Raw genomic sequence first — 20,117 nt, 5'->3', positions numbered from 1 at the left:
TTAGACCAGAAAAAGATCAGAATGCTGGCCCTGAAGCTGCGCTTCTGCAGAAACACTGATAAACAAAGAGAAAACTGAATAATATATGCAGTGATGATGGAATGACGCCCCATGGATGCAACAGCCATTTTCATGTAGAGCTTTAGAATGAGACTGTGAAATCCCTCACAACTCAGTGTTGCTATGTCTCCTTCATGTCGGCTAATCCAGTGATGTCATCAGACAAATTTGAATTTGTAACATATACTCATTCAGGGGAAGATTTTTCTACAGGAGGAGCCCAAGGGACCCTAGTCAGGGTAAACACCATATTTAATTTAGCGCCAATAAAAATTAGGCTGTGAGGATTAGATTAACAGCAATTTTCCTTCTAATTTTTGTTCTTGTTGAGCAAAACCAATTTCTATTGGGCGTATCTTTTGGCCACCTGCGCAATTTTTATTTTAAATCAATATTAATAAATTAATAATTAAAATAAATGAATGATTATATATTGTAGAAATATTGAATAATGCATTATAAAATCATAGCATATTTTCCATATAAAAAAAGTATTAAATCATACATAATTAAGAGAATTTTATAACAAATAATGCTTTGTAATAATATGTATTAGTAGTAGTTGTAATAGCAGTAGTAGTAGTTAGAGACCATATATTACTGTTATTTTTATATATTATTATATAGTAATAATAATAATTCATGACCTCTTTAGGGTTCCATATAAGGCATTATGAACTTGAAATCTCTGTACTGTTTGTGGATAGGGTCCTCTTGCAAATTATCATTGTGCATTTCTCTTCAGTTTCTTCAGTTTCATACTGAAAATCAATAAATATGCTGGTGGCCTGCAGTTGTCGAATGAATGCATGCTGCCCATTTAGTGAGCTCTGATAAAAGAAATTTTAAGGTTTTTCCCAAATATTTTTGCTTCTGCCTTTGGCATGCTTTTTTTCTGTCTGCGCGAGAGCAACATTACACTCATGCGTGCATCTGAAAGGGAACATTGATGTACAATGTGTCCGATTTATTGTACTGTTGTATACGTTAATGTCAACTGTTCGGCCGACGCAACATTGCCAAATTATTTCATCATTCATTCACCCTCATTTTGTTTCAAAAAGATATGTTAGCAGAATGTTAGCCTCAGACACCAATCAATGTCATTGCATATTTTTTCCACACAATGAAAGCGAATAGTGACTGAGGTTAACATTCTGCCTAACGCCCTCTTTTTGAGATCCATAGAAAAGAGGAAGTCATAAGGGTTCGGAACATCATGCGAGTGAATAAATGATGACAGAATTTTTATTTTCTGGTAAACTACTACTATCTATCCCTTTAAGAGAGTACAGCCTATTGAACCCATTGCACTATATGTCTATCCCTGACAGCCTTAAATTTATATGCATAAAATGAAATATGGCAAATACCCTAACTAATTTACATAGAACTACATTCACACACTGAGAGTGGGACCTGGATTTGTGTAGCTTTTCTTTTTTTTTTTTTTTTTTTTGTAGAGTCATGACAATTACCATGCCTCTTAATGCAGCTCTGGTGGAGAATTATTATTTTCCCCAGGTTGCAGCCCATGCATAATTAATTGGGGCAGCTCAAAGTAAATAATTACATCTCATTATCAAAGCTTGGGTTTCTAGTATGGAGGCATGTCCTCTCTGTTTCCTTAATGAGCCTTCGAGCTGGCCCATTTTGCATTGTCAGAGATGTTAGGTTTGAAAGAGTCAGCTCCTCCCAAACTACGGATCTGAATTCTAAAATCACAGGCCAAAACTGCAGTAAGCCAGTAAGCCAGCTCCTGTGACATAACAGGGTTGGTCTCCCATTCAAGGACTGCATTAATTGTTTTTTTAGCCCATTCTGTTTCATCTAGCGAATTCATGCTGTTGAATCTGTTGCTCACTCACTTCAAGAAAATAGAGCATGTAGATGGCACATTCCACAAATATGGTACACTCTGGTGTCCCATTTGTTTTTTTGTTTTTTAAAGCATTAAAGGCACTAATGCCATGTTTTTTATGTTGTGAGAACTATTAGATATGTTAGATAAACTATGGACTCTTTTCACCTTTCTGGGTTTGGAACACATAAGTAAACTTTAGTGGGGTAAATTTCAAAACCAGTGAATGGGAGACAGCAAATATTATTCTTGCTTTCCCATTTGGTGGTGGTTGAGGAGAGTCCCCTGTTCACTGTGTAAAGCGCTTTGAGTGTAGTGTCAGAAAAGTGCTATATAAATGTAACATTCATTCATTCATTCATTCATTTGCTCCAACAGCAAATAAAAAATAAAAAAAATCCACTATTACCTTTCCACAACTTTCCAAAAAATAAAAAAATAAATGGAGAGTTGTGTATTACGGCAGTCAGAAAAGAAAAAGATGACAAATTTATTGTCATTTCCTCAGAAGCTACATTTCAAACTCCATCACATTATTTTTATTATAATTAATGCCAGGGAAATATAACACAAACAGTCATCACAGTCTGCAAAGAAAAGGGTTCACTGAAAATTGTATCCAGCTATTTAAATAATACAACAATGTCATAATGTTGACAAAAACACTTGTTTTGATATTCAGTTAATTGTAGCAAACAACTTTTTATTATAAATTAAATTGTAATAAACTTTTTATTACAAATTTTGATTGCAACCCTGTTACTGTATGATTTTTCCCTATTCTAAAAACTGTTTCTTTCCTTTCTACAGCATGGCAGGAAGACAAGTAAATAATCTATTTTCTTTTTTCTTTACACAATGTAATGTTTGCAGCATTCGTTAAGCTCAATCATTCAACACTATTACCAAAGTCTAATATATATATATATATATATATATATATATATTACATTTTGGTAATACAGTTGAATGAATGAGCTTAACAGTGCATTCAGAAAGTATTCAGACCCCTTCGTTTTTGTTTCACATTTAGTTATGTTGCAGACTTATGCTTAAATGCTTTAAATAAATTTTATTAATTTTTTTTTACATCAATCTACACTCCATGCCCCATAAGGACAAAGCAAAAACCAGATTTTTGATAATTTTGCAAATTTATTAAAAATAAAAAAACTGAAATATCACACTGAAATAAGTATTCAGACCCTTAACTTAGTACTTAGTTGAAGCACCTCTGTTAGCGTTTAAAGCCTCAAGTCTTTTTGGGTATGATGCAACAAGCTTTCCACACCTGGATTTGGGGATTTTCTGCCATGGACAGCCATTTTCAGGTCTCTCCAGAGATGTTCGATTGGGTTCAAGTCCGGGCTCTGGCTGGGCCACTTAAGGACATTCACAGAGTTGTCCCTAAGCCACTCTTGCATTGTCTTGACTGTGTGCTTAGGGTCATTGTCCTGTTGGAAGGTGAACTTTCGGCCCAGTCTGAGGTCCTGAGTGCTCTGGACCAGGTTTTCATTAAGGATATCTCAGTATTTTGCTGCGTTCAGCTTTTCTTCAACCCTGACCAGTCCCCCAGTCCCTGCTACTGAAAAACACCACCACAGCATGATGCTACCACCACCATGCTTCACGATTGGAATGGTAATGTGCTGGTGATGAGCAGTGCCTGGTTACCTCTAGACTTGCCGCTTGGAATTGAGGCCAAACAGTTCAATCTTCGTTTCATCACAGTCTGAGAGTCCTTTAGGTGCATTTTTGCAAATTCCAAGCGTCTCCCATCTCCACACATGAGCTCTGGAGCTCAACCAGAGTGACCATCGGGTTCTTGGTCACCTCTCTTACCAAGGCCCTTCTCCCCCGATTGCTCAGTTTGGCCGGGCGGGGTTTTTTTTTTTTTCGTGCCTCGACACAATCCTGTCTCTGAGCTCTGCAGGCAGCTCCGTTGACCTCATGGCTTGGTTTTTGCTTTGATATGCATTTTCAGATGTGAGACCTTATATTACCCATATATTACTGTTATTTTTATATATTATTATATAGTAATAATAATAATAATAATAATAATAATAATAATAATGCATGACCTCTTTAGGGTTCCATATACGGCATTATGAACTTTAAATCTCTGTACTGTTTGTGGATAGGGTCCTCTTGCGAATTATCATTGTGCATTTCTCACAACTTCATTTTTATACTGAAAATCAATAAATATGCTGGTTGCCTGCAGTTGTCGAATAAATGCTTGCTGCCCATTTAGTGAGCTCTGATACAAGAAATCTTAAGGTTTTTCCCAAATATTTTTGCTTCTGCCTTTGGCATGCTTTTTTTCTGTCTGCGTGAGAGCAACATTACACTCATGCGTGCATCTGAAAGGGAACATTGATGTACAATGTGTCCGATTTATTGTATTGTTGTATACGTTAATGTCAACTGTTCGGCCATCTTTGCATTTTATAGGAAATAAAAGTTTATCAACAACTACAAACAAACCAAACCATCAAGCTAACCCCTACTGGAGTGATAGATAACTTAATTTAGGCTAAATTTTCAACCCTGTTATTTGCAATCATACTACCCATTGTTGTGTAGTTTTTATAATAGCTTTATTCATTCTGTCTATTTAATTTTAATGTTTATTTAATGTTTATTTCTAGAAAATAACAAAATCACACAAACCTGGGTTATAAACTGTATATTGACAACTTTAGTTATAGGGTTGAAAATCGTACAAACCTCATACAAAATGAATATAAGATAGAAAACATCTCATATAATATTTAGGCTGACAATCGACATTTTCTGACAGTTTTAAGCACCTCCTTTTGCTGATAATTTGTTAAAAAAACATATATTATTTTTTATTTCAAGGCCTATTTTGTATAGGCTACTATTTATTGAAAGTACCAGGTCTGCATCACGGTCACTGCTGTCCTTTGGGGTAAATTATTTTTCATTCCATTTAGAGGAGATGTATCAAAGAAATTGTGGGGGAAAAATCACTTATCACAACTTCAGTTACAGCATTGAAAGCGTAAGTGTGAATGGAGCTTTCTGAAATCAGTGGCACCATAGATTCACTTCAAATGGCAGGCAAGGAGCTGGTCGTCTTCATTTAACCTCTACATGTGGCCCAAGCCCCTGGTGTCACAGACAAAAGGAAATACATAATCTGCTGGGGTGAGATAGATGGGAGAATATGATCCAATTGGCAGTGTCAGGACAGAGAGTCATTGACTGTAAGTCTGCTCAAAACCAGGTCTGAGCGTGATGCTGGTGGGCTAGTTAAATGTGCTCATTTCACACACCATTTCACATGATGCGCTTGTAGGGAGGGTCTGGCTGCTCAACGTGACATGGGGACCATTTGCCAGACACGATGCCTGTCTCTGGAGGACTTTGCTCTGGTGCACTGTGGAAGGACTCTGTTGAATATCTTAGAGCTGTGATTTTCAAACTGTGATACATGTACTTCCAGGTGTTACTCAACAATAATTACATAGTTACAATTATTTAATAAATAATTACTATATTTAGCAGATGCTGTTATACAAAGCAATTTATCATACTTAAAACATAGACTTTTATTTTTCCATGTTTTATTTTTAAATTCTGATCTATATACAATTTCAATATATAGCTTTGTGCACCCAGGTTCAAATGAATAGTCCACATTATTTTGCAATGCTTGATGTGAATAGGTGTTCACTGTTCTCAAACGTGCTGGTGCAGTCGCAATGATCAGAGTCTGTGTATTGTAATCGCTAAAAAGAAAGCGTCAAAAAGCAGGCGTTTGACAAAAAGGCGAGATATTATTCTGTTTACCCTCAAAGTAAGCATTTAGATGCTTGATTTCATGAATGCGGTCTTTAAGAGTGGCCTGCTTTTGACATAGAAATACTGGAATCAGCACTAAATTTTAAGCATGGTAGGCCTATTCATAATGTAACTAGTCTGACAGAGGATTTCTAAGCAATTCTAGACAAGAAAATTCCAAAATATGTTTAGTTGTAATGTGTTTGAATTGGACTGCTAAATTTGCATATTAACATGTCTTATTACATTGTAATATTTTCTAAATGTTATTGTTGAGGTGTAAGGATTTTATTTTTTATTTTTTATTTATTTTTTATTTTTATTTATTTATTTATTTATTTTGCAAAAGGGACAGTTAAGGGACTGATAATGATTTTGCAGCACCATGATCTATCTTAAAGGGATAGTTCACCCAAAAATGAATATTCTCTCATCATTTACTCACCCTCATGCCATCACAGATGTTAGAAGAATATCTCAGCTCTGTAGGTCATCACAATGCAAGCAAATGGGTACCATAAAGGTCCAAAAAGCATATAAAAGTAGCGTAAAAGTAATCCATATGTCTTCAGTTGTTAAATCCATATCTCCGGAAGCAATATAAGTGTGGGAGAGAAACAAATCAATATTTAAGTCCTTTTTAAAAATCAATCCCCACTTTCACTTTCAAATTATTCTTCTTTTGTTTTTGGCAATTCGCATTTTTTGTACATATCACCACCTGCTGGGCAGGGAGGAAAATTTATAGTAAAAAAGGGCTTGAATATTGATCTGTTTCTTACCCACTTCTATCACATCACTCCTGAAGATATGGATTAACCACTGGAGTCTTACGAATTACTTTTACGCTGCCTTTATGTGCTTTTTGGAGCATCAAAATTGTGGTACCCATTCACTTGCATTGTACTGACCTACAGAGCTGAGATATTGTTTGTGTTCAGCAGAAGAAAGGAAGTCATACACCTCTGGGATGGCACGAGTGTGAGTAAATGATGAGAGAATATTCATTTTTGGGTAAACTTTTCCTTTTTGATAGTTGAGGAATACTGATAGCTATGAAAATATGGCATTATGTCACTCAGTCCTTAAAGGCATAGTTCACCAAAAATAAAAATTCTGTAAATCTGTATATCATTGTAATAACTCTAAATAAATCTGTAGTCATTCCATTCCATTCCATAATGTTCCAGATCCATATGACTTTCTTTTTTTGTTAGGGAATTGGGGACATCTCAGAATTGAGATGTTGGGAAGTGAATCTAACATACTGCCTAAAGTTTCCTTTTTTGTTGTTCCACAAAAGAATGTCAGGTTTTAAAAAATATAATGGTGAGTAAATGATGACAGACTTTCATTTTTGGGTGATCTTTACATTTTAGCTTGTAGTCAGTTTAATCAATGCTGAAAAAAAATAAATAAATAAAAGAAAGAAAGAAATCAAAGGGAAAATTGTTGTAATCAGGTGATGCTCATGTTTTGATTTGTATATGGTCTGAAAAGTTTGAGAACCCCTGTCATAGAGAAATATGCAGAATGGTGTTGAAAATCGTTCTGTTTAAATCGTGTGGGTTGAGCTAATAGGGATCTTTGCTCAGGGTAATTCATGCGATGTGGGAAGCTAGGGCAAAGATCAATACAAAAGCACAAAATCTCCTCAGGTGGGTTAATGGTGAGTTTCACTCCAGAGGCAAAATTACAGTATGCAGTCAATCAGATAATGATAAACTGTTGTCATATAACAAAAGGGACTGCATTTCTGAGACGACTGTGTAAGGAAACTGGTATTGAATGAGTTTCATGTTAAAAAAACATACAGTGGTGTCCAAATGTCAGAAATAAATACAATTATTTTGCATTCATTTCTAAATTAATAGAAAATGTTTTATTACAAGTTATATAACCAGCATAGCAATTTGAGTGGAAAAGATTCTTTGAAAAATGTACGTGAATTTCAGAATGTCTTTGTATTTGGTATGTTTTGTTTTAAAGACATCATGCATTCAAGCAGGCATGGACTCAACAAGTTTCTGAAAAACCTGATGATCCATGTTATCCAGCATGATTTGAGAGTGCTCCAAAGAGCATTGTGTTTGCTTCAACGGAAGCAAAGAAATTTTGTATTTTGATTGTCTTAAAGATTTTAAATCTTGCTTAAAGATTTTGTATAAAGTTGTCATGATTCTCTGTTTACCTTGTGTTTTGCCCCTGTCATCTGTTTCCCCTGGACTACACTTCCCATAATTCCCTGCCCTCATCACTGCCAGCTGTCCTCGATTGTTTTCACCTGTCTTTCATTAACTCATTATCCATTGTGTATGTAATGCCCTGTTGTTTGCTTAGTCTTGGTCAGTCGTTACGTGTTTTGACCTCCTGTGTATACCTGTTCCCATCGTGGATGTTTGCTTTGTTCCTGTGCTCTCCCATCGTGGTTGTTTACTTTGTTCCTGTGTTTTCACCATTACTTTGTACTTTGTTTATTTTATTAAAGAACTGTTTCACCGCACCTAGATCCAGCTCTCTTGACTTCCTTTCACACGTTACAGAACAACTGACCGCAAAAATGGATCTAGCGGTGATGTTCGTCCAGTTGAGCCTGGAGGATTTGCCCATAGGGGAATACTACCTTCGTTTCAATGCCATTGCCAGCTACTCGGGATTTGTGGACTCCCATCTTTAGTTGATCTACCGGATTGGACTATTAGCTCACCGGTGGAGGGATTTGCTGGAGACGAGAGACCACACTTGGAGAGAGTATGTGAGGTTAACCCAGGAAACTCTCGCTTCTGAGGATCCTCCTCTCTCTGTCCCGATCCCAGCTTCCAAGACTTCCACGCCTGAGTCCTCTCCACGCCATGTCACAGCCATGTCTGAGTCTGCTCCATGCCATGTCACAGCCAGGTCTGAGTCTGCTCCACGACATGTCACAGCTACGTCTGAGTCTGCTCCATGCCATGTCACAGCCACGCTTCAGCCTGCTCCATGCCATGTCACAGCCACGCTTCAGCCTGCTCCATGCCATGTCACAGCCACACCTCAGCCTGCTCCATGCCATGTCACAGCCACGCCTCAGCCTGCTCCATGCCATGTCACAGCCACGCTTCAGCCTGCTCCATGCCATGTCACAGCCACGCCTCAGCCTGCTCCATGCCATGTCACAGCAACGCTTCAGCCTGCTCCATGCCATGTCACAGTAACGCCTCAGCCTGCTCCACTCCATGTCCCAGTCAAGTCTGAGTCTGCTCCACACCATGTCCCAGTCAAGTCTGAGTTGGTTCCATGCCATGTCATAACCTTGCCTTCCGCAACTCCCTGCTTGAAGCCCTTCTCGGCCCTTGACTCCAAGTTGAATTATCCACCACTGATGTCAGTGCGTAGGGTCATGAAGACCCTTCCTCACAGCTTGTCAGTACTCCTGCCTGCCATGGCCAATGAGCCAACGCCCACGCCTGCCACAGCCAACGAGCTGGAAGCCTCGTCCGTCCCAGAGCCAGCGTTGCCAGCCTCGTCCGTCCCAGAGCCAGTGTTGCCAGCCTCGTCCATCCCAGAGCCTGCGTTGCCAGCCTCATCCGTCCCAGAGCCTGCGTTGCTAGCCTCGTCTGTCCCGGAGCCTGCACTGCCAACTTCGGCCTCCCGGAGGAGGAGTAGAAAGGCTTCTGTTTCCAAGTCTCTGCCCATGTACACGACCCATGTACATGACCACAGAAGTCATCTCTGAGTCTCTGCCCATGCCCATGACCACAGAGGTCGTTTCCAAGTCTTTTTCCGAGTACACGACCATGGAGGTCGTTTCCAAGTCTCTGCCCATGTTCACGACCATGGAGGTCGTTCCTGAGTCTCTGCCAATGCCCACGATCACAGAGGTCATTTCTAAGTTTCTTCACGTGTACACGACCATGGAGGTTGTTTCTAAGTCTCTGCCCATGTTCATGACCACGGAGGTTGTTTCTGAGTCTCTGCCAATGCCCACAACCACAGAGGTCGTTTTCAAGTCTCTGCCTATGTTCACGACCACGGAGGTAGTTCCCGAGTCTCTGCACATGCTCATGACCACAGAGTTCATTCCCGAGTCTCTGCCTATGCCCATGACCACTGAGGTCATTTCCAAGTCTCTTCCCGTGTACACGACCATGGAGGTTATTTCTAAGTCTCTGCCCATGTTCACGACCACGGAGGTTGTTCCTGAGTCTCTGCCAATGCCCACAACCACAGAGGTCGTTTCCAAGCCTCTGCCTATGTTCACGACCACGGAGATAGTTCCCAAGTCTCTGCACATGCTCATGACCACAGAGTTCATCCCCAAGTCTCTGCCTATGCCCACGACCACTGAGGTCATTTCCAAGTCTCTTCCCGTGTACATGACCATGGAGGTTGTTTCCAAGTCTCTGCCCATGTTCACAACCACGGAGGTCGTTCCTGAGTCTCTGCCAATGCCCACAACCACAGAGGTCATTTCCAAGTCTCTGCCTATGTTCATGATCATGGAGGTCATTCCCGAGTCTCTGCACATGCTCATGACCACAGACGTCGTCCCCGAGTCTCTGCCAGCATTCACGACCACAAGGTCATTCCCATGTCGCTGCCCATGTTCGTGACCATGGAGGTCGTTTCCCAGTCATCCAGGACTCTTAGTCTCGAGCCTCCCACGGGTCTGCCTTCTACAGCTTCACCCCTTGAGCCTGCCACAGCTCTGCCTTCCATGGCTACTTCCCTCGAGCCTCCTATGGCTCCACCACCCACGCATTCATCCCTCAAGCCTACCACGGCTCCACCTGCCATGGCTTCGTCCCTCAAGCCTCCCATGGCTCTGCCCTTAGAGTCTTCCATGGCTTTCACCACCCAGGCCTGCTGTCCCTGTTTCAGCCCTATGGCCATCAACCAGACCCCCTGATCCAGTCCCTTCCCTGAGGTGGCCTTCTGGGTCTCCTGGCCGTCTGCCTGATCTGCTCTGGTCTCCTTGGTCTCATGGCCATCCACCTGATCTGCTCTGGTCTTCTGGGTCTCCTGGCCATCCGCCTGATATATTCTGGCCTCCTGGGTCTTCTGGCCTTCCACCTGATCTGCTCTGGTCTCTTGGGTCTCTTGGCCATCCACCTGATCTGCTCTGGTCTTCTGGGTCTCCTGGCCATCCGCCTGATATACTCTGGTTTCCTGGGTCTTCTGGCCATCTGCCTGATCTGCTCTGGTGTCCTTGGTCTCTCAGCCATCCGCCCGATCTGCTCTGGTCTCCCTGGTCTTCTGACCCTCCACCTGATCTACTCTGGTCTCTTTGGTCTCCAGCTCCATCTTGGCCCTGCCTCCCTTACAAGCCTTCCTTGGGCATCAGGAGTGGCCCATTAGAGGTGGGGGGGCTATGTCATGATTCTCTGTTTACCTTGTGTTTTGCCCCTGTCATCTGTTTCCCCTGGTCTACACTTCCCATAATTCCCTGCCCTTATCACTGCCAGCTGTCCTCGATTGTTTTCACCTGTCTTTCATTAACTCATTATCCATTGTGTATTTAATGCCCTGTTGTTTGCTTAGTCTTGGCCAGTTGTTATGTGTTTTGACCTCCTGTGTATACCTGTTCCCATCGTGGATGTTTCCTTTGTTCCTGTGCTCTCCCATCGTGGTTGTTTACTTTGTTCCTGTGTTTTCACCATTACTTTGTTTATTTTATTAAAGAACTCTTTCGCCGCACCTGGATCCAGCTCTCGTGACTTCCTTTCACACTTTACAAAAGTTAACATGGTCAATGTCACAAATTTGCTTAAATTTGATCAGTGAACTAGGAACAGTGCAGAATCATAAATATTCCTTCTTCAATATAAAAAAAAAATAATTAAAAAAAATCCTCGATTTTCAATGTAGTCTCAGACTTTTGGACACTTGTATTTATTTCCATTCATTCATTCAACATACATTATGATCATTTGGGTTTGACATGAATAAAAGATTTTGCTTCTACATATACCACATCTTCGTAGAACAATTGCAAATATTTGAGTTGTAGCATATGATTCATTGCCCCTTTTTAATTTGCCTGTCATTTTTTCACAACCCACTGTTCTGCCATATGACTAATGGCCATTTACACATCATTTATCACTGTGGGTATCCAAAAATATCTTTTTTGCTTTTCAAGCATGTCCTAAATCAAGCTCTGGGTGCAGTCGAGCAAACAAAGATGATTTAAAAGAAAATTTCGAAAGAGGAGAGCTTTTAAGCGATATACACACCTTGCATTCTGACGCCAAGTCAGAAGCAGGCCTAATGAGTTGGCTCACACAAGAGAGGTGGACAATACTCCTCAAGCATCGCTCTGAAATGAAGCGATACAGAGCACAAGCCAGACTACTGAGTCCCCCGTTTCATACAGTCCATTGAGTTCCTCTGAGGGGGTACGATCTTGTGCCAAAGATCCTCTTACCCAAAACACTACACAGCCCATTTGCGATAATAGTGCACATAGGAACATTTTTGGTGTGTATGCGGTGGATTGAGAGACACAGTCAGGGATAGTGACAATGCTAGTTGTGCTTTCCCCGCCATCTTCAAGCAGTTGGCCAGGGTCCCCTAAAGCAGATGGTCTGGACTGAAGACACTCAATATGACCTAATATGTCTTGTTACACACACACAGACACAGACACTTACATAATAATTTCCCAAAGTGCTGAACTATGTTATATTAAAAGATACTGCAAAAAATATATATATCTTCTTAAAACTGAAGAGTTTTACACCACTTACATCCACAAATGGAATCCCAAAAATAATGATTGTTTCCTAAACTCTCCCCCATCTGCCACTGGTTGGACAAAATAGATAGTCCCACCCCCAATCTTACATGATTGGTTAAGCTAATGTTGCTTTGTCATACATTATATTATTATTATATATATTCTCTCTTAACAACTTACTATCAACCGACAGCCTGAATGTCAATACAGTACAATACAGCCTACTGTACGTTCTAAATATATTACTATATATACTTTTTTATTTTTATTGAATAATGTGTATCTACATTGTGCGTATTGTATACTGTACAGTGTATGTTATTATTTGTATATTGTTGTGTGTAATTATGTGTATATTAGACTTTAAATTGTGTTGTGTTAATTTGATGTTATTGTAAATTGGTATATGTCTCATCACTGTCACGACTGCTATATTGATCGGAACTGCACCCAAGAATTTCACACACCATTGCACTTGTGTATATGGCTGTGTGACAATAAATGTGATTTGATTTGATTTGATTTGTCAGGCTGGGCTGGATTTCCGATACAACTAAGTAATTCACAGCTTAACCAATATAGTATGATGAATTGTTGGATAAATTAACTAGCTAGATTACTTTTTCCTGAAACCGTAGTAACTATGTCGCACATCCATCATTCAAATCAAGCTGGTTCAACAATATAGAGCTGTCATTAATGACCTTACGCAGGGGGTGGATAAAAAACTTCTGCAGAGATCAAATGGATATCAAATTAAAATAGCTTATTTATACATACACAATAATGCCGTTTAATGTGAGAAAGCTGCTGAAGACACGAAAGCTGCATGCACTATAAAAAAAACAGATACAATGCGCTACAATAGTAGGGGTTTCCCTTTACATCAGGCTTCAGGGTTTCCCTGACACACTTGAGCACATACGCAAATGTGCAATATTCAAATGCCTATTAGAACGGCACTTATGCGTTAACATGGACATATAACAAGCCATGTTCTCCAACAGAAGCTGTCTGTGTTAAAGCGCTTTCTCTTAACGGCCTTTAATCCCTTAAACGGATGCATTCGCTTTTACATGACGTTTCAGAATGCCGCTCTCTACAGAACCCCAGAATAAGCCATTTTCTTAAGTGCATGTAAACGTGGTCAAAGTCTTGACAGAATGATAGATATATATGGAAAAAAAGATTTAGAAGCCCCAGCAAAGTGGAATGATGTCGACACAGCAAACAAACAAGGAACAATGCTTCTAACCACGGGTGGAGAGCTGTAGTTCAAACCAAACAACTTTGCAATGCTGTTTGTGAATGTTCGTTGGAACTATGGTTTGGGGAGCAACAAATCATTGAACTATGTTGGTAACAATGAAACTTGCGACCATAGTTGGCTGATAGATGCTTTTGGAAAAACGCACCCCTGGTCGGGAGGCTCAAACCAAACAAATTTTTCAAATTAAGCTGGAATAGGAAAAATATTAATTTAACTGAAAAGAAAAATAGCTTGCTTTAAATTAAAAATGAAATGGCATTCACAATCAAACCCATTTTACTCCCATAAAAAGGGCCTTTCGACAAGGGCATGGAGGTCAAATTCACCGTTGAGAGCATTTTGACGCATCCCATTTGTAACAGTTCTTATAATTGCTATAACCTTTACTATATTAACATTAATCTGCATTACATTACTGTATGTAATTTTGTCAACATTTTGAAAAGGCTGCAATACCTACAACAGTAGCCTAAAACAATGGCAACTATGTTTGTAGATATTTGACTTGTTGTCAACATTAACCAATAGCTTGCTCGGCCAAGGTTTACCTCAATTTAATCAAGGTTGATTAAAGATTACAAAGACAGACATTATTATGTTGGCTTGACATACTGTTATTCTACAGACTTGGTATAGGGTTTTTATCAAAAACCCTATACTAATACAAAAATTATCAATTGTAACTCCTTCTTTCAATCTATATTCCCCAAACTTGGCACAGACCTTTAGACTGTTCTGACATGGGTTGCTATGTCTTTTCTAACAGATTGGGCTTATGGCTTTCCTTTAACAGAAATCTTTAAATCACAGACATAGACTTACATTGATGGAATGTTCAAATAGGCCAAGACTCTGTCATGGAATGTTCCTCAATTCAAACTCCAACTGTATCTATCTACCCATCTAGCCACACTCTAACAACTAGGTAGAACATCTTGGCAACATCTAGCAATGCCTAGCAACAAACCCAAACACCCTAGCAATCAGCTAGAACAGCCAAGCAACACCTGGCAAAAAGTTAGAACAGCCTGGTAATGCCGAGCAACCAACCAGAACACCCTAGCAACCACTTAGTAATGCACTGTCTGATTGTAAGGCCTGTATAACCTTTACACAAACTTTTAAAACTACACTAAACAAGGCTTAACGTGCACTGATGTGCACTGATGAATAGTGCACAATAAGACCAGGAACCATGCATTAAGAAAGAACATTTAGTCTTGAAGCATAAATCTCACAAAATGTACTCACTGCATTATTATTTATTTTTTCCTGACAGCCTCACAGAATATCTTCACAGCTAACTCACTTCTGATTTAAGCTTTCATAGTGCAGCTTACATTGCTTTAAATATGCAAAACCTGATAATATATGTGTAATGATCCTAATATAAATTCTGCCATGTCACAAGTCATAAGCAGGCTTTGAATTTGCACTGCCTGCGAAGGGAAGGTGAGAAACAGAGTAAGAACAAGAAAGTGAGAGAGGGTCTGCATCTGATAAAGCCATGCCACTCTGCACTGCACTGATGTACAAACCCAGATGTAGGCGATGACCTGGTATAAGCTATCACACTACACTCAATACACTGTCTCCTCTTCGAGCCCTCTGTGCCAGAGGGTGTCATCAGATAATACAGGCAGAAAATCCATAAGCAGGAGCCTCTGACACATGACTAAATTGAGTAAGAATGTGTTTTTATGCTTAGTCAGTTGGTTTAAGTAATTAAGTTGTGATATCAGTCGAACTTGCCCCATAGCAAAGGGTTTTGATCTTAAAGACGACTGCCCATTCGCCGGCAACGATAACAACTTTAAAACTTGCTCAGAGGCAGAAAAAGAAATTACGATAATCTTATCCACACTCACATGGCAAAATGTTCCCCATCCAAACCAGGCAAACTATCACTGTGATACTCAATACAACATTCATGGGAACAGTGACAATTTAAAGACTCCCATTTTGTATCATATCACAATAAGTATGATACCATGACTGGAGTATTGTAATAAGAAGGCTTATCTTAAAGTGAGGCCTGCCAGTAACCACTCTTAGCACACCACTGCAATGTTATAAATGCATAAATTTCCATTTCAATTAAAATGTCAAATTCTCAATTGTTTTACCAAGTAATTAATATCCAACCTAAAAAAGAAGCACATCATTATAGTACATTTTGGAACCTTTATACAAACTTTTAACATCAGCAATCAATCTGATTTGTTCTGAATTTAACTGTTTTATAAGCTGCTTTAGCTTATCACTATTACTCATAAGCAGTATTAGGAAAGTTACTGAAAAAAGTAATCCATTACAAATTAATAATTACTTCTAGAAAATGGTAATCATATTACTTCTGCAAAAAGTAATTACATCACTAATTACTTTACTTTTACATTACTTTCTAAAACACTTTTCACAAAAATTATTTTTTTCTACTTAAGTTCAAAATGATGTCTATATGCCCTTCTACTGCAACAGAAACACAAACAGATGTTCATTTGAAATTAATTCAAATTTTAATGTATTATATTTATAAATATTATTTTAGAAAATGTGTAACCCAATTTATGCACATAATGTAATTACCTTAATTGAAAGTCAGTAACTGTCTGTAAATCAGTAAATCTGATTACAAGAATTTAAAATGTAATTTGCTACACTACTTTTTAACTAAAAACAGAATTATTACCGTAACGCATTACTTTGTTATTAGATTACACCCAACACTGCTCATAAGAAACACCAAATAAAAGCCAAGCATTGTGCGTCCTTATGAATCTAGTGCACACCACACACATAACAAGGCTTTGGAAAATAGGAGATTTTTGTAAGCCACCACTCTTAAAAGAAATAGTTTAATGTAAATAAACAGTCTTTGAACATCTGTTAGCAATTGATGTGTATGGCAACTACATTCAGCAGTCAATAATTTTCAAATCATGTCAAACATATGCAATGCACGCATTGTAGACATACAGTGTTCTATGTATGATAATCCTACAGATATTTCCCATACATACATATTTATATAATATGACTTATTTAGCCTGTCTATGTTCTTCGCAGATCTTGATGGTGGTAAACAATGTTAACCAATAAAGGCTCTCAACAAGAGAAAACCCAGGGTCAAATGCCATTTACAGAGCAAGAGCCCTACAAAAACTCATGAATAATGTATAAAGCCTAGCGTTGCTTCTTTTTCTACTGAGCAGCACTTACACTAAATTGTGTGATCTGACTCGTAAGAAGTGCAAATATGCATCAACCAAGGTCTTTAAGTTAATGGAGAAAAGTCGCAATTTGTCGCAGGCCAAAAGTTTACAAGTTGGCACTGCACCAGTTTTCTGAGTCCCTATCGGCGTGATGGAAAAGTTCATTAGCTCATTCAATTATGTAATAGAGCCATCTTGGCGGAGTCTGAAATCGGCAGTCCTTAGCATTCCAAGCAAATGCTCTTTCCATTGCTCTAAAAGCTTGCCCGGCCTTATGAAGTCTAAAGAAGTGACTTCATACTGCACTATACATACACCGACAGGCATGTTTCTTTATTACACACCCGTACTCAACAGTAGGCCCTGGCGATGCTAGTGCTGGGCACCAGTAGATGTTATCCAACCAAAGGCCCTGGAACCCTCTTTTTAGTGACAAAACACTGAAATGCAGTACACTGCTTTATGATCAATGATTTTATAGCCCTCTTACAAACAACCAGAGAATGAGTCATTGCTGTGACAGCCTCTCTACTCCACAAAAGTCTCTGCACTCCATCAGATATTGTTATACCACATCATGTAGGTGTATACTTTTGTACTACACAGCTGACTCATTAGAGCTGACACTACAATGCCACATGGTATTGTGGTGCAGTGTCGCAAGTTGTTGCACTGAGACTCATCATCAATTTCAGTTGTTATTTTTAAAAGGTGTTTCATTGTACTAGAACAATTTCCAGTCATTATAAGGCCACAATCCTACAATAATAACTATTTTTATACCAAAACATCTACTGGCAGGAGGTATTTTGGAAAAGTTCAAAATGCCCTTTTAACAAGCCCATATGGTCCAGAGGGCCTCAAGGTTTGACATCTGCAAGGCTGATAAACCCCTTCCTCCAGAGCTCCACAGGCTGCATCTACTTTTACTTCAGTGGCTGCAATTGACCAAAAGACTCCATATGTCAGATAGAATTAGGTTTAAAATATTTTCCTTGCGGGCATACACATCCATCGATCTTTAATGCATATTTTACCATAGTAAACCTTGATCAAAAACCCGTATTCATGACAGGTGATTAGCCTACCATGTGCAGAGTCGATGATGCAAAACACTCAAACCTGTTGTTTTAAAGAAAGTGATAGCCAGAACTTCACATTAGTAAGCTGTATTCACTATATTCACAGATTGGAGAAATTTACAAAATTGAAATATATAATACATCGCAAACAGTCTCAACAAATTCGATTCGCCACAGTAGATTACTATAGGCTAATTGAACATCGTGCCGTACCGCACTACAAGTGAGTATTTTCAATTTCAATCAGGCCATTCTCATACATTACATACCTACCGCTGTTTCTATGCGGAAAAAACAGCAAATATTCATATATCATTAACAAAATCAACAAAAATAGAGCGTGTGATTAATCGCGCTCACGTTTTTTATTTTTTATTTTTTTCCGCAAAGAATCCGCGAGAGATGTTCAAAGTTGACCCATTTCCAGGCACTCACCGTTCTTCTATCTGCCGCTGCTGTTGCCAAAAACCTCCTGCATGATCACCTAAACACAGTCGGATGCAGATTTTTGGGTACGATGGCCCCCCAATCCGCCAAACTCCATTCCCCGCGTACGAAAAATCAAAAGGAAATCTCCGATTGCGCGATGCCAAGTGGAAAAAGCTGTTGCGCTGTCCAGCGAAAGTGGTGCTGAAACGCTCTTAGAGCCGAAGTACTTTCCATTTCTCTAAGTCGTCTCCGTGTGCATTCATTGAATATTGCGAAAATTGTTCATCTTGTGCTAGGAGCTCATACCTGAAGTGAGGTACCGCACTGAGGATAATTGGAGACACCAGCCCCAGAGCAAAGCAGTGCTGAGATGTAGGCAGTGCTCTTCAGTAGAAGCAGTGCGTTCAACGCCCACATAGCCCACTCTATTTGATCACACACATAATCACACACAAACACACATAATCACACACACATAATCACACACACACACACACACACAGAGAGAGAGAGAGAGAGAGAGAGAGAGAGAGAGAGAGAGAGAGAGAGAGAGACTGTTGTGAAGCTCACTACGGAAACCCTAACAAAAATGATTCATTTCTTTAATAAATATATCTGGATAGGTTACAGAAATGCGTGGTCTCATAAGCATATTTACAGTATAAAGATTGTTTTAATAAAGCATATATATATCACACATAGTGGAAAACATTGGAAATGTCCTCGAGACAATTGTACATCTTCTTGTCAATGCAAGACGCAAAGTATAAAGCATAATGTTTCAGGGCATTGAGAACCACTCTGCAGTGAGCCAAAGAGGCTTTAAAAATACAGAATGTCCCGAAGGACACTTTTTGGGAATGCTAAGTATATCCATTTGTGCGTTGCTGGTTTTGCAGGACACATTTAGACTCAAAGCACGTCAGATCTGAGTTTGAATAAAAGCTAATATCTCCATTCGGATGGTAGTGTTGTCCAGCATTCTCCCAGGACATCTCATTAGGAAATCTTGAATCTAATTTTTTCAGATACATGCATTTGACTCCAGTGTCTTCTAAACCATTTCCCCAAGGGATTATGATTTAAAAAATCCCTTTAGTATGTAGTATGCAAGATATATTGATAGCTTACAAGTGTTCACGTACTCAGCTTGTTGCTCACGTTGCTCTTGAAAAGACAGTAAGATGTTTTATGCCTCATAGATCAGTCAATGTATCAGTTGTTCTTTGATCATTATTAAATTATTCATTTATTAATGATAAAGGGACATTTACAGAAAGAGTTGCAGCCACCATGTGTCATATTTGTATTATTTTACAGTATGTAATCATGAAATGATGTTGAGATTTGTTCACTTATTTATAGCATATTTTAAGATTTTAAAGGTAATAACAAGATTTGTATTTACTATAACGAAAAGTAGATGCTGTTTTTTAACTATAAATGCATTACTTACAAAAGCATTTTGCTTAGCTGCTTATTTGATGTTTCTGTTACTCATTCTATCAATTTATTGCCTCTGCATCTGCATTTTGTGCCATCTAATCTGTTTTTTGTAAATGTGTATTGTGAGGACATTAGCATTATCTTTTTTTCCATTCAGCCATAATTGAATTTTCTATGAGTTATCTGGGGAAGTTTATTACCAGGTGCAGTCAATGGTAATTTG

The 20,117-nt window shown here is 39.0% G+C and overlaps 1 protein-coding gene across 1 annotated transcript in view; it reads right to left on the bottom strand.

Annotated features, from left to right (window-relative positions):
• The window catches only part of LOC127445927 (metabotropic glutamate receptor 4-like), a 295,001-nt gene extending 276,189 nt beyond the window's left edge, over positions 1–18,812 (bottom strand). The window contains exon 1 of the mRNA XM_051706434.1: positions 18,455–18,812. The gene's annotated coding sequence lies outside the window, so the exon portion shown is untranslated. The remainder of the gene's footprint in view (positions 1–18,454) is intronic.
• Between the last annotated feature and the right edge of the window lie 1,305 nt (positions 18,813–20,117).

The sequence above is a fragment of the Myxocyprinus asiaticus genome, chromosome 9 (genome assembly GCF_019703515.2).
Source record: "Myxocyprinus asiaticus isolate MX2 ecotype Aquarium Trade chromosome 9, UBuf_Myxa_2, whole genome shotgun sequence".
Taxonomy (NCBI): domain Eukaryota; kingdom Metazoa; phylum Chordata; class Actinopteri; order Cypriniformes; family Catostomidae; genus Myxocyprinus; species Myxocyprinus asiaticus.
Note: the sequence above shows the minus strand (reverse complement) of the source record. Positions and strands in the feature narration are given on the sequence as shown.